The sequence below is a fragment of the Fukomys damarensis genome, unplaced genomic scaffold, assembly GCF_012274545.1.
Source record: "Fukomys damarensis isolate Sample0158 unplaced genomic scaffold, DMR_v1.0_HiC HiC_scaffold_9, whole genome shotgun sequence".
Lineage (NCBI taxonomy): Eukaryota > Metazoa > Chordata > Mammalia > Rodentia > Bathyergidae > Fukomys > Fukomys damarensis.
In genome coordinates, this window is record NW_022900921.1 from 21,899,469 (window position 1) to 21,911,214 (window position 11,746).

General features: G+C 44.6%; 1 long non-coding RNA gene across 1 annotated transcript in view; it reads right to left on the reverse strand.

Moving 5' to 3' along the window:
- LOC104860883 overlaps positions 1 to 10,715 on the reverse strand; it is a 54,127-nt gene extending 43,412 nt beyond the window's left edge. Inside the window, exon 1 of the long non-coding RNA XR_779837.1 lies at positions 10,495 to 10,715. This is a non-coding gene — a long non-coding RNA (uncharacterized LOC104860883). The remainder of the gene's footprint in view (positions 1 to 10,494) is intronic.
- Between the last annotated feature and the right edge of the window lie 1,031 nt (positions 10,716 to 11,746).

Here is an 11,746-nt window from a genome sequence, read left to right on the forward strand (position 1 = left end):
GATTGAACCCTACCCTTTTCCTCTTTTATTTTTTTTTTTCACTAAGTCTATAAGTTACACAGACTGGGCTTGAACTTGAGATCCTCCTGCCTCAGCCTCCCAGTTTACAGGCATGTGCCACATGGCCAGATGTGTAGGCTGATTTGTGCCCCAGCAAAATGTTGAAATCATAACACCCACTACCTCAAGAAGTAGTCTTTTGAAGTTAGCCTCTTTAAAGAGGTAATGAAGTTAAAACTGAAGCCATTAGGATGATCGTAATCTAAAATGAATGGTGTTGCTTAGAAAGAAAAAATTAGAAAAAGACCCAGGGAGAAGTCACATGAACATAGACCAAGCTGCCATCTCTACAAGTCACAAACACCAAAGATTGCCAGAAATCCAATAAGGCTAGGAGAAGGCCATGGAACAGATTCTTTCTCATAGCCCTTAGAAGAAAGCAACCCTGCTGAAACCATGATCTCAGATTTCCAGCCTCCAGAACTGTGAGGCAACGAATTTGTTTTTTAATACATCCAGTTCATTTGACTTGTCACTGCAACTCTAGCAAACTAATACAGACTAGGACTTTGAATCTGAAAAACCCAAGATTTTAGAGATAGAAGATGTGCATAATAATTGAGAATGTGAAATAGGAAGAAAAGGGCTAAAGGTGTAGGAGAAGTGGGAAGGGTAATAAGGGAAAAGAAAAAAAAAGCATGAGAAAATGAAAAAATGGAAATAAAGTATCTGTAAATAGGAAGGGAGGAGGGGGTCATGGGAGAGCATGGGTAAGGGGAAGAAATGAGAACCAAGACCTGTCATGTAGAGGTACAAGATCCCATTGATGAATGTAACTACTATATACCTAAAGTGTACCATAAACTCAATGAGAAAAAAAAAAGATGTGAATGAGTCTTGCGGCAAGATAGTAGTTCTTCTACTCCCACCACTTGAGAACCGTTGGAGGCACAGTATCATCTATTTCCCATTGCTCAACATGTTTACTGCAGTCTGGAGAGGTCCTTTACTCTGGGAAGTACTGTTCTTCACTGGTGCCTCAGCTGAGCTTTCAAAAGTTTGTGGCACTGTTCCACCTGGTGAGCTGCTTCTAAGAGATTGGCTCCATGGTAAAACCAATAAATCCCATGGCCCTGAGTGCACTACCCTAATGCCTTTGTTAATGAATCCCTTGGTCCAAGGAATCCAGGGTACCTGGCTCACCCTGATCATCATGTCAATAAACAAGAGGTTATGAATATAAAATAGTGTGACATTCTATGGAATATGAGTATAAACAAGGCCCCTATGGATTTTATTAGGGCAGAGAAAAGGAGGATTGACCTAATAGTAAACTACACAGCATAAATATCCTATTGTTCTGCTATAGCAAGACAGGTTGCTATTCATCTTTTGTAGGGACGAGGAGGAAAAAGCATCCACCAAAAGAGCACCTATTAGGTAGAAGAGGCTGTGTTAATTGGATCCAGGAAAGACACAAAATCCTGCATGGCATCAAGTAATATTGATGGTCTTCTACTATCATTTGCCAGGATTCACTTCATATTTAGAGAGGATGAACAAGTGAATTGAATGGGAGTAATAAAGGGACCACCACTATTGCTTTCTTCAAGTCTTTGATAGCTGTATTTGTCCCTGACTTCTTCCTGTTGATCTTGCCAAAAAGGGAAGTTCCTGTAGCTTCCATCAGTAGAAATTTCCACCAGATCTTCCTCCTACATGGGATCTTGCAACAGGTATCACCAGGCAGATGCATGTGTGAGTCTATTCTATATCCAGGAATCAGATCAAACTCCTATCTCTTGTTCTCCGTGGACTACACTCTAGCCTGAAGACCATATGGACTTCAGAATCCTGGGAATTAGTGTCAATTCAGATCTTTGTCTACCAGGCTTTGAAAAATCTATGTTCCTTTTTATCCTTTTTACCTGGTACACAGTTAGCTTGACAAATGGCTAGAATTCTCCTTGGGAAAATATCAGAGAAGTATTTGCTAAAGATGCTTGTGGGCACATTGCAGGATTTTCTCTGAAGGAACCAGCCTCCCTTCCATGAGCTTTGATTTAGATCTAGAAGCTGAATGAAGGCTCAAAATTTCCCATGATTGACTTTCTGATCATCTAATTTAAGCAACAATCTTAGTAGCTGATCACCTATTTGACCCCTAGGAACACCACTAGTCAATGTCATAAATCCATCTGGGTCAAGGCACCTTGACTATCTCTCTTGCTTTGTTACTTGTTAGGACAATTGCATCCAAACAGTATCTGACGGTTTTTTGGAGCTACATGCCTCTCCCAAACTGGAATTCATTATCTCCTTGGAAATAGGAAGCCTAGTTCCACAGGACCATATGCTAACATTAACACTGACCTATTGAAGACTACCACAGCCATACTTTGTGCCTGTATTAGTTTCCTGTGGCTGCTACACAAATTATAAACAAATTAAACACCTCACTATTGAAAACAAGACATTTATTCTCACAGTCTTAAAAGCCAGAAGTTTTTATTCAAGGTATCAGCAGAGCTGTGATGCTCCAGAATAGAAATATCCTTGCCTTTTCTAACATCTGGTGGTGGCCAGCAAACCTTGGTGTCCCTTGGCTCTCATAGCTACCATTTCTGCCTCCATTCTTAAATGTTCATCTTTCCTATGTGTGTGGCTGGATCCCTGTGTCTCCAAATTTCCTTCTAAGTACGAACCATCAGATTTAGGGCCCACTCTATTTCAATGAGAACTCATTTTAACTTGATTACATCTACATAGAACCTCTTTCCAAATATGATCGTATTTACAGGAACTTGAGGCTAAACTGCAACATATTATTTTGAGGACACAATTCAACCCACAATACTTTCTTTTTGTCCTAAATAAGAAGAATATCTCCTGGGCTTTTCTAGGGCACATAACCAGGTGTCACTTCTCAACTCATGCATAATAAATGTATTCTAATTTTCTCACTCCAAGTTCTCTGATCCCTTCTTAAATGATATTGAATAAACCAAGAAGTACGGTATCTCCACTACATTCACTGTAGATCGCCATCAGACCCAGGAGCCATTTCAAAATGCCATTAAGACCAGCTCTGGGTCTTTGACGTAATGCTGGATCAGGAATAAGTGCCTTTAAGCCAACTGACACTTTCTTCTATCCATGTGTACTTTCTACAACATCCTAAACCTCCGCACCCTCCCCGCACTTCCACGCCTTCCCAGTATTCAGACACAGAGCAGGACACTCTTCTCCCTTCTCAGATCATCCTGAGTCCTGACTCTGGCACTAGAGAATGCGGCAAAGGCCCGCTGGAAGAGCCAGTGCCCCAGAGGAATAAGCACCAGGGCACAAGGCCTAGGCTTCAAGTGGGATCTTCAAGAAAGAGCATGTTGTTCCCCCTATGACAAGCAAGAAAGGCAGAAGGTTGAGGGAGTTCAAGGGGCTCAGGCTCACACGCCCGAAGTTCCTGTGCCAGATTATGGATTCTGTTCTTTGTCCATCACGGCTCCCATTTTACTCTAAGTGCTTTGTTGAAGATTTGGGAGTCTTCTAACTCTAACACCTCTTTAGCCAAATTCTGTCCTAATCTCAGCAGTCTACTCTGCAACTGCGTGAGAAAACTTGACAGTACCTGTTGTAGGTAGAATAATGGCCTGTCAAATCCACATTCTAATCCTTGGAACCTATGAATACATTAGGTTACATGGCAAAAAGAAAGTAGGGTTGCAAACAGAATTAAGGTTGCTGATGAATTCTCCTCTAAGATAGATGATCCTGGATCTTACAAGGGGCTCAATGCAATCACAAAGGCTTTTAAAAGTGGAAAAGGGAGGTGGTAGGATGCAGCCAAGAAGATCTATATGGGTTCGACTCACTGTCCGTCGCCAGCTTTCAGGGCAAAGAAAGGAGCTGAGGGTCAAAGGATGTGTGCAGCTTCCAGAAGCTGGAAAAGACTAGAAAATTCTCCCTTGCCATCTGCAGAAAATAACACAGCTCCACTAACACCTTGATTTTAGCCAAGTGAGACCCTGTCAAACTTCTGAACTAAGAAATAAAATAATACATTTGCATTACCTTAAACTGCTAAGTGAGTAACTGTTACAGCAAGGTAAACTAACACAGACACTCTTTGACATGTAAGCACAGCTTCTGTTGCCCACCTATCATTTTCTATTTAGTAGATCTCCAGGGGGATCAAAGCAGTCACCCTACACCATGGTTTTTGTAATTATCCTTATTTGTAACCAGTTAAGCACCTTAGCCGACTTGATGCCGCACACTCATGTTTCACCTGCCCCTCATTTTGCAGGTGGAACACATAGAATTACACTGCTGTGTGCTAGGAGCTATTCTCATCCTTTTTACTACTAGCAGTGGAGACCCTATTACCACCAGCCACGTTGGCAATGCAACTCATAAATCCAATCCTGTGAGTCTGTTTTCTAACTTCCTTTTCAAATTAGGATTCGCCGCATCCTGTAAAATCTCGCTACTCCAAGAATGGTCTGCAGACCAGTAATCAGCATCACTTGAGGGCCCGTTAGAAATGCAGACTCACAGGGTCCACTCTAGTTCCACTAACTATGATTCGACATTTGAGCAAGAGTCCTGGATGATTCCAATATATATATCAATCTTAGAAAAGCACAAGCCAAGAAAATATAACCCCAGGATGAAAATCTAACGGACTTTTTTGGAAATGCATGCACAGGCAGCAGGAGTGCAGGAAGAGAAGCGAGACAAAGATGGAAAGAATTCAAGGTAATGCATTATATTGCTGGCCACTGCTTCATGACACACTGTAAAGAGACAGCTCATTGCTCAGATGTGCCTGCTCATCCATTCCCAACATCCCTGGACAGGCTAAATGGAGAACGTTCCATCTCCTAGTTTACACTGGCCAATGGGAGAATTAACAATTCCCTGCGCTTCCAAACTACATCCTTTGGCTTCTTTAGCAGCACTCTGGAGGTTAAATCTTAAAATCCATCCTGAAGCATCTCCCCAAATCGGGATCAGCAGACATTCAGGGTGTACAGCTGATCAGCAGGGAGGTGCAACACCAAGTTGGGGGAGTGGTCTGGCCTTCCCATCAAGATGGCTCATTGGGTCCAGGTGGAGGACTGAGACCCAAATGGAATCAGTTCAACCCACTCCCACTAGAATACCCTGGATTGTCCCAGCCAAGCAAGACCTCATCACTTCTCCACTCTCCACTTGTACCTCGTGTTCAGAGCATTTGCTGAAGCCTGGAAGACTAAGTTGCCCATCCCCCACCATCACTTTCTGTTGGTTGTTTTCACAATGAGAGAGAATTCTCACCCAATGAACTAGTGTCAGAAGGACACAGCCATCAAACTGCAGATGATCTAGACAGCACCCTTTCTATCTTGCTTCTGGGAAGCCTCCAGAAGTCCCTGAGGACATTAATGAGGACACCTTACTCCAGAAGAATCCCCAGCTCCTGGAGAGAGATAATCACATAACTGTGAGAAATGCATCGTCAGCCACTTCATCATCAAGCGAGCATTACAGGTTATAGTTGCAGAAACCTATATGGCCCGGGCCACTCATTCAGCATGGCCTCTTGGTGCGAACAAGGGACATGATGACCATGAGCTGGATAAGGCTGCAGCTGGTGTCACACTGCACACTGTTTTATGGTTAACTTTGCAAGTAGAAGGAGATCACTGTAACATAAAGTTCAGCACAGTACACACAAACCAGGGGGCTAGTAATCTATGGTCACTATCAAGAACCATGTTTTCTGCATAATTGTTGGTGCTATGCTTTCTTATCACTGGCAGCATACATCAGCATCTCCACATCACATGAGGAATGCACTGGGCTACATTATCACAGTACTAATATGTCACCAAGCAATAGGAAATTTTTAGCTCCATTATAATGGGACTGATTGTTTACACGATATATCACTGACCAAAACATTGCAATGCAGTGCATGACTATTCAGTAAGAAGCAATTATTAGTTTGCTCTGCGAAATGCAGTGTTCCCAGGATAGGGAACACACCATTAAACAGCCATGAGTCAGGGGTTAAGAAGTTGAATGCTTTGGAAGATGAGACAGAGGGTAAGAGGGTAATGAGGGCTAGAAGCAGAAGACAGAACAGCTCCAAACACCCCAAGGACTCCTGCCTGAAGTAGGCTTCAGAAGGGAGAGAGTGGGTTTGGGAATGAACCCCACACTTGGCAGTGAGGAAATTGTCCACTTCATGGGACTGGGGCAGAAAGTTAGGGACAGGCTTCTCCTGTGCACTGAAATCAGGAGAGCCCAGAAAAAGCAAGAATAGAAATCTGCCAAACACAGAGCAGGTACCACTCTCAGACTTTAATAACAAATTATAAAATATTAAGGCAACCTCTTTACTTAGAAGTTCTTAGTAAATATCTCATAAAAATAAGTGTTAATAACCCAAACTCTAACAAATAAAAAGCAAAACTGACCATACTGTTTTTGTTAAATTCAACTCTTTCATGAAAAAAAAATCCTAAGAGAGTTGTGCATGATTATGGCTGCTTATAAAATCGGGTGAGTTCAGGCTGTACCCAGCACAGTAAGGTTTAAGGTTAATTATTCTTGTTTAATTTATGGCAAGGGATAATGCTGGCTACTGATGATCCATTTGTAGAAGTTATGTAGAATTTATCTTTAAAGTTCACTACATTTTTTAAAAAAAATAGAAAGCCAATTAAAAACTATAGGTAAATCAAACCACAGACACGACCCAGCCGTGGCAAAATGCATGAGAAATACGAGCCTCTAAACTGTGTGACTACAAGACAGTGTCCTGACCACCAATCCAGAAAGGGCAAAAACCATCTGGCTTTTGTTGAATGGAGAGATGAACGACAGCCAGGCCTTATCACAGAGGCATTTTCTCATTCAGTCCTTGCAACAGCCATTCTACAGGTGAGCAGACTCAGATTAAACAATGTCAAGGCATTCGGAAAACATAGTCACAGGAATCAGGTTCGTATCCATCCTGTTCAACTGCTGCTCGGCTGCCTGCTAAGACATGACCTCGTTTCCAAGCCAGTTTTCACCATTCCCACTGCAACAAAAGCACATGCTTCCTTCTTGAAGTACTCTTCACCCTGGGAATGTCAGGCTTCCTTCTCATTCTGCTCTCCCCCCGAAATTTCACCCAATCCGTGTTCTCTATGTCCTGCCTTTAAAGAGAAGACCACCAGAGGGCAGCATTGACCTGTGTTTCTTCAGGTTCTTGCTCAATAGACTCCCCCAGCAAAAAAAAAGTCTTTGGGTACCAGGATCACCTTAAGCCCCACTAATGCCTCAGCTCAACTTCCGCAAAGCCCGCTCTTGGGACAGAGATGCCATCCCCATGACAAGCCCCAAAGCACCCCCAAGACAATCCTTATGAATGTTGCTGTCCAGGCAGGACAGGAAGCCCAGGTAAGAGAGAACTGTGGCCGATAGGTAGAAATACCATTTCTTGTCCTCGTTTTATAAATAAGGAAACTGGCACAGAGTTTAAATTCGTCCCTAATCCTGATTCGCCACCCCAAGCTGTTTCGACTCTGCCAGACTCCTGGGAACTTAGAAGCTACATGTGTTTTGTGTGTAAAGAGGAGAAAGAAAATGTAAAGCTAAGCCCCTACAAAGGTGGATTTTGGATCAAGCAAATAAGGTCCATGAGCTTGGGACTTCTGCAGCCCCGGCTGGTAGACTTTCAGCAACTCTCATCTCTGTGGCTCCTGCATCCCTAAGGAGGGCTGGTGTTTCCTGAGCATTCCTAGCATTGAGTCCTCACAGCTACACTCAGAAGTGGCTGGATTTTCTCATTCAGATGGAAAAACCAGGGCCCAGAATCATTTCATTACAACCTAAGGTATCAGAGTGTCTAAGGAGTAGAAGCAGGTTTGAGGAACACAGAGTTCGGCGCCAAGGCTGACCTCTTTACTCCCTGCTCTGTGATCCAGCAGCAGCCACAGCGGACCTTCATCCAGGTCAGCTCCCACTTGCTTTTCTCCATCTCTGTGGTTACACACCCACCCTCTGCCTGTGTCCTCAGTGCTAAGCAGGGCACTGGATCCTTCACAACGTGGTCCAGAGAACCCAGTCAACGCGCGCGCGCACACACACAGTTAGATGGATTCAGATCAAGCCTCTCAAAGAGCACAATTCTCCACCTCCTGAAGGTCAGAGCCACAGGTGGTGGCCCTGGTTAGCCAGTCGGGGGCGGGGGGCTTCCCTTCTCTTAGGATTTCAGCCAGCCTGGGTGTTCGGACTTGGCACTATCAGCAGCTGATTTCTAGGCACACGTTCCAGAAAGAGAGGCAGGCCCTTCCTCCTTCCTGAAGTGCATTGCTCCCGATGGCACGATTTTCCCAAGGGAAAAACCAATGGAGGGGAAGGTGATGCTGGGCCTCCCTCCTAGGGAGACCTCTCCTTTCTAGGGTCCAGTCATTCACAGCATTCATCATCCCTCTCATTATGTGCCTTTGCCAGACCTTAGGCTATAAACTTTACACGCAGTACATCACTTTTCCCTTCAAATTCTCCAAGACAGATGGTATTTGTGTGCCCATTTTATAGATAAGCAAACAAAAGCCTTGTGATATTAAGAAACTTGGCTAAGCTACCAAATACACCTACCAAATAGCAAAGTACAGATTTGAACTCAGCTCTGCCCAACCCTAAAACCCATGCTTTTAAGGTTCTATTGCCTTGTCCCTGATATCCCAATATGAGGTTCAGTCTATACGGTCTTTCTCATGCAAGAAGGCTTCTCTCTGGACTGGAGTAGGTAAACTGTATCCCGAGTATTCCTCTGTGGATCAGATTCTGGCTTTTCTACTTTTCCTTTTTATCATTTTGTTGGGTTTTTTTCTCTGAAATTAGACATGCATCTTCTCAGAGTTGAATTTTCATTCCTGGGAAATTTCAAACACTCTAAAATTCCTTCATTCACAAAGTGAGATACTTCTTTCACCAGAGATCCTGGATCTAGCCAAGAGGCCTTTGGGGCTGACTCTGAAGCCTGACCTGGACAGTGAAAGTAGGCAGCTTCTGCTGTCCACTGCAAGACGTCCAGCCAGTGCTCAGGAAAGCCTGGAATGAGGGGCCCCTTGGGGCTCTTAGGACACCCTGGCCTAAAGGTCTAACCCTGAGAGGAAGGCCTGAGAGGGCACAAGACGCTGTAAACCGCGCCCCCCCCCCGACTCTGGGTACAAAACGGAGGTGCGAAATGGACAAGGCCTCTTAAGTCAGACCCCACTTTATACATCTTATCTCAGAGCTGCAGGCAACTCAGGAAACTCAGGTGAGCTTCCTCCAAAACCAGCTCTAAGCAAGAAGACCCCCGTGACGCAGCCAAAGAGGGCCAGAGTGAAGCCTGGAAACTGGGTCTCAAACCAGTTCAGCCATGAACTCGGTGACTCTGGACCCTCTCTGTCACCTACCAGTGGTGGACTCTGGCCATCCAGTTGGCATCAACACTAAATAACCTCCCCTCCTTTTACTGTAATCCTCAGCCACCACCTGTCAAAACAGATCAATTAACTCACAAGGTAGCAAACTCGGGTGTGCTTGATTGTATGTATCTACACTGACTGCCACATATACTTAGTATTTGTTGTGTTCCTCTCTGCACCATGTGAAGTGATTTATCTCCATTGCCTACTGAATGCTCACTGACAACCACGTGAGTCAAGTACTGCCCTCGTTTACATGTTCACCTGGGAAACATGAGCCTGGGCAAATCCGAACCACCCAGCTGAGTGCCAGACTCAGAGCTGTAGCTAGGTGCCCTCCTTTTATAGCCCATGTTTGCTGCGGAGCCCCCCATATTACTCTTGCCTTTGACACTTAGCCAAAAGCAAATCTGTGTGCTTGCCTTTCTCTATTTATTTAAATCAGAAACTACAGTAAAAGTCACATCCAGTTCCTCATCTGAAAACAATAACTGACAGTTTGTATTTATATTTCTAGATTTCTATACAGGTGAAGGTACTATAATTTTACTCAGAAATGATGCTTTGCAGCCTGCCTCTCCAAATATTATTAGAACATAAACATCTTTCCCTATCCCTAATTATTCTTCTAAAATCTCATTTTCCTGGTTACACAATGGTACATCATTTGGATGATACACTATTTAATCAAACCCCTATTCTTGGAAATTGAGGTTCCTTGCTGTTTGTCAGTTATAAACAGTGCTGTGGTTGGTTTCCCCACAGATGATTCTTTGCTGTGTTTCACTCTCTCAGATGAGCTTTGAGTTAATCATACATGCTCAGTTAATCATACAGCTTTGGATGGGTACTGGTGGGTCGCAATGGGAGTGTTCTTTGGAAATTTAGTGACCCATCCTCAGCAAGTCATGTGTCCTGGTAAAGATATGTTAAACAAAAGCCTACCCTTCACTTACTGTAAACATCACCTAAGAAGACACACCTTTAGTGAGAAAGGTGGTTCCTCGGGGGTCTGGGAAAAGCCCTCTCACCGAGTTACCTGCAAAATCCTCAGGGCACAGTCAGTGGCATTCCCGTTTGGCACACTTCCTGACACCACTGTGGAGAGCAGAGAGGAGACTTCTTCGGGAAGCACCCCTTTCACTCAACCCCTTCTTCTTCGGCCTCGGTGAACTATGGGGTGTGCGGGAAGCAGGAGGAAGCTGAATGGAAAGAAGGAAGTACTGGCAGGAGAGCAGGAGGGGGCAGAACTAGAGAGACCGCTCTTGTTTTCCTCCAATCAGCTCAATCAGAGAGCTTTCAGGTGTTACTAGGACGCAGTCAGGGAATAAGCTGCCTGCTCTTTAAAAAGGGGGACGGCCACCCAATCCCTAAGCTGAGGGCCTGATAGAGGGTGGGGTGCTGCTAGGACACAAGCCACCACCAAGCATGAGTGTAAAAGGGAGCCCCCTGCCGGGTGGCAAGGGGGCACAAGACCATGGACCTCTAGGCTCAAGCTGGGGCTGGAAGTGGGGAAGGCACGGCGGTGAGTTAGGCTCTCCTGGCCTGGCTCCTTCCATGTCTTGGTGCAGGTTGAAGGATTTGCAATCTGTGTAGGAACTGGGAAGCCTGCTTGTCCTGCAGCTGGAAAGAAACTTGACTCAAGAAAGTTCTCTCTTCTTTCTCCCTGAAGTTTGATTCTATGTTCCCCACTTTGATGTTATTTTTAAGAGCCCTACTTTCCTCTGGGTGAATCTCCAGGGCAGGTCAATAGCAGCCCCTTCTCTTCCCACCTGCAGAGTGTGTGTGCCTGTGTGTCTGTGTGTGGTGAAGGTCGAGACCTCGCCAAAAGCCGGGCTCCTCTCTGACTCTCCAGGACTGCGATCTGTCCTGGCAACTCCAGAAAATGTGTCTGCTTCCAGAGACCAATACATGGGGCTTCTGATAATGGTGTCTTATCCAGTGGAGGATGAGGGTCAGGCTGGAAAATAAGAGGGAAACTGAGAGGATAAGAAGAGAAAGTCGGAGCACATGAGAGATGGACAGAAGAGAGAGACAGAGGAAGAGAAGGGGGAGAAAGAGGCGGGAGCGGGGGAACAGGCCCAGAGAAGGGAATGAACAGAAAGAAATAAAGGAAGAAGAAGAAAAGAAAGGATAAGAGGGGAAAGAGAAGTAAGAAGGCAAGAAAAACATGACAAGGGAAAGAAAATTGAGGCCAAAGAGGCCAAATACAAGAAAAATAGGGAACCAGGGAACATGGAGGATTTTGAAAGAAACTGAGGAGAGCCCTTGACTTTTTTTTTTTTTTTTTT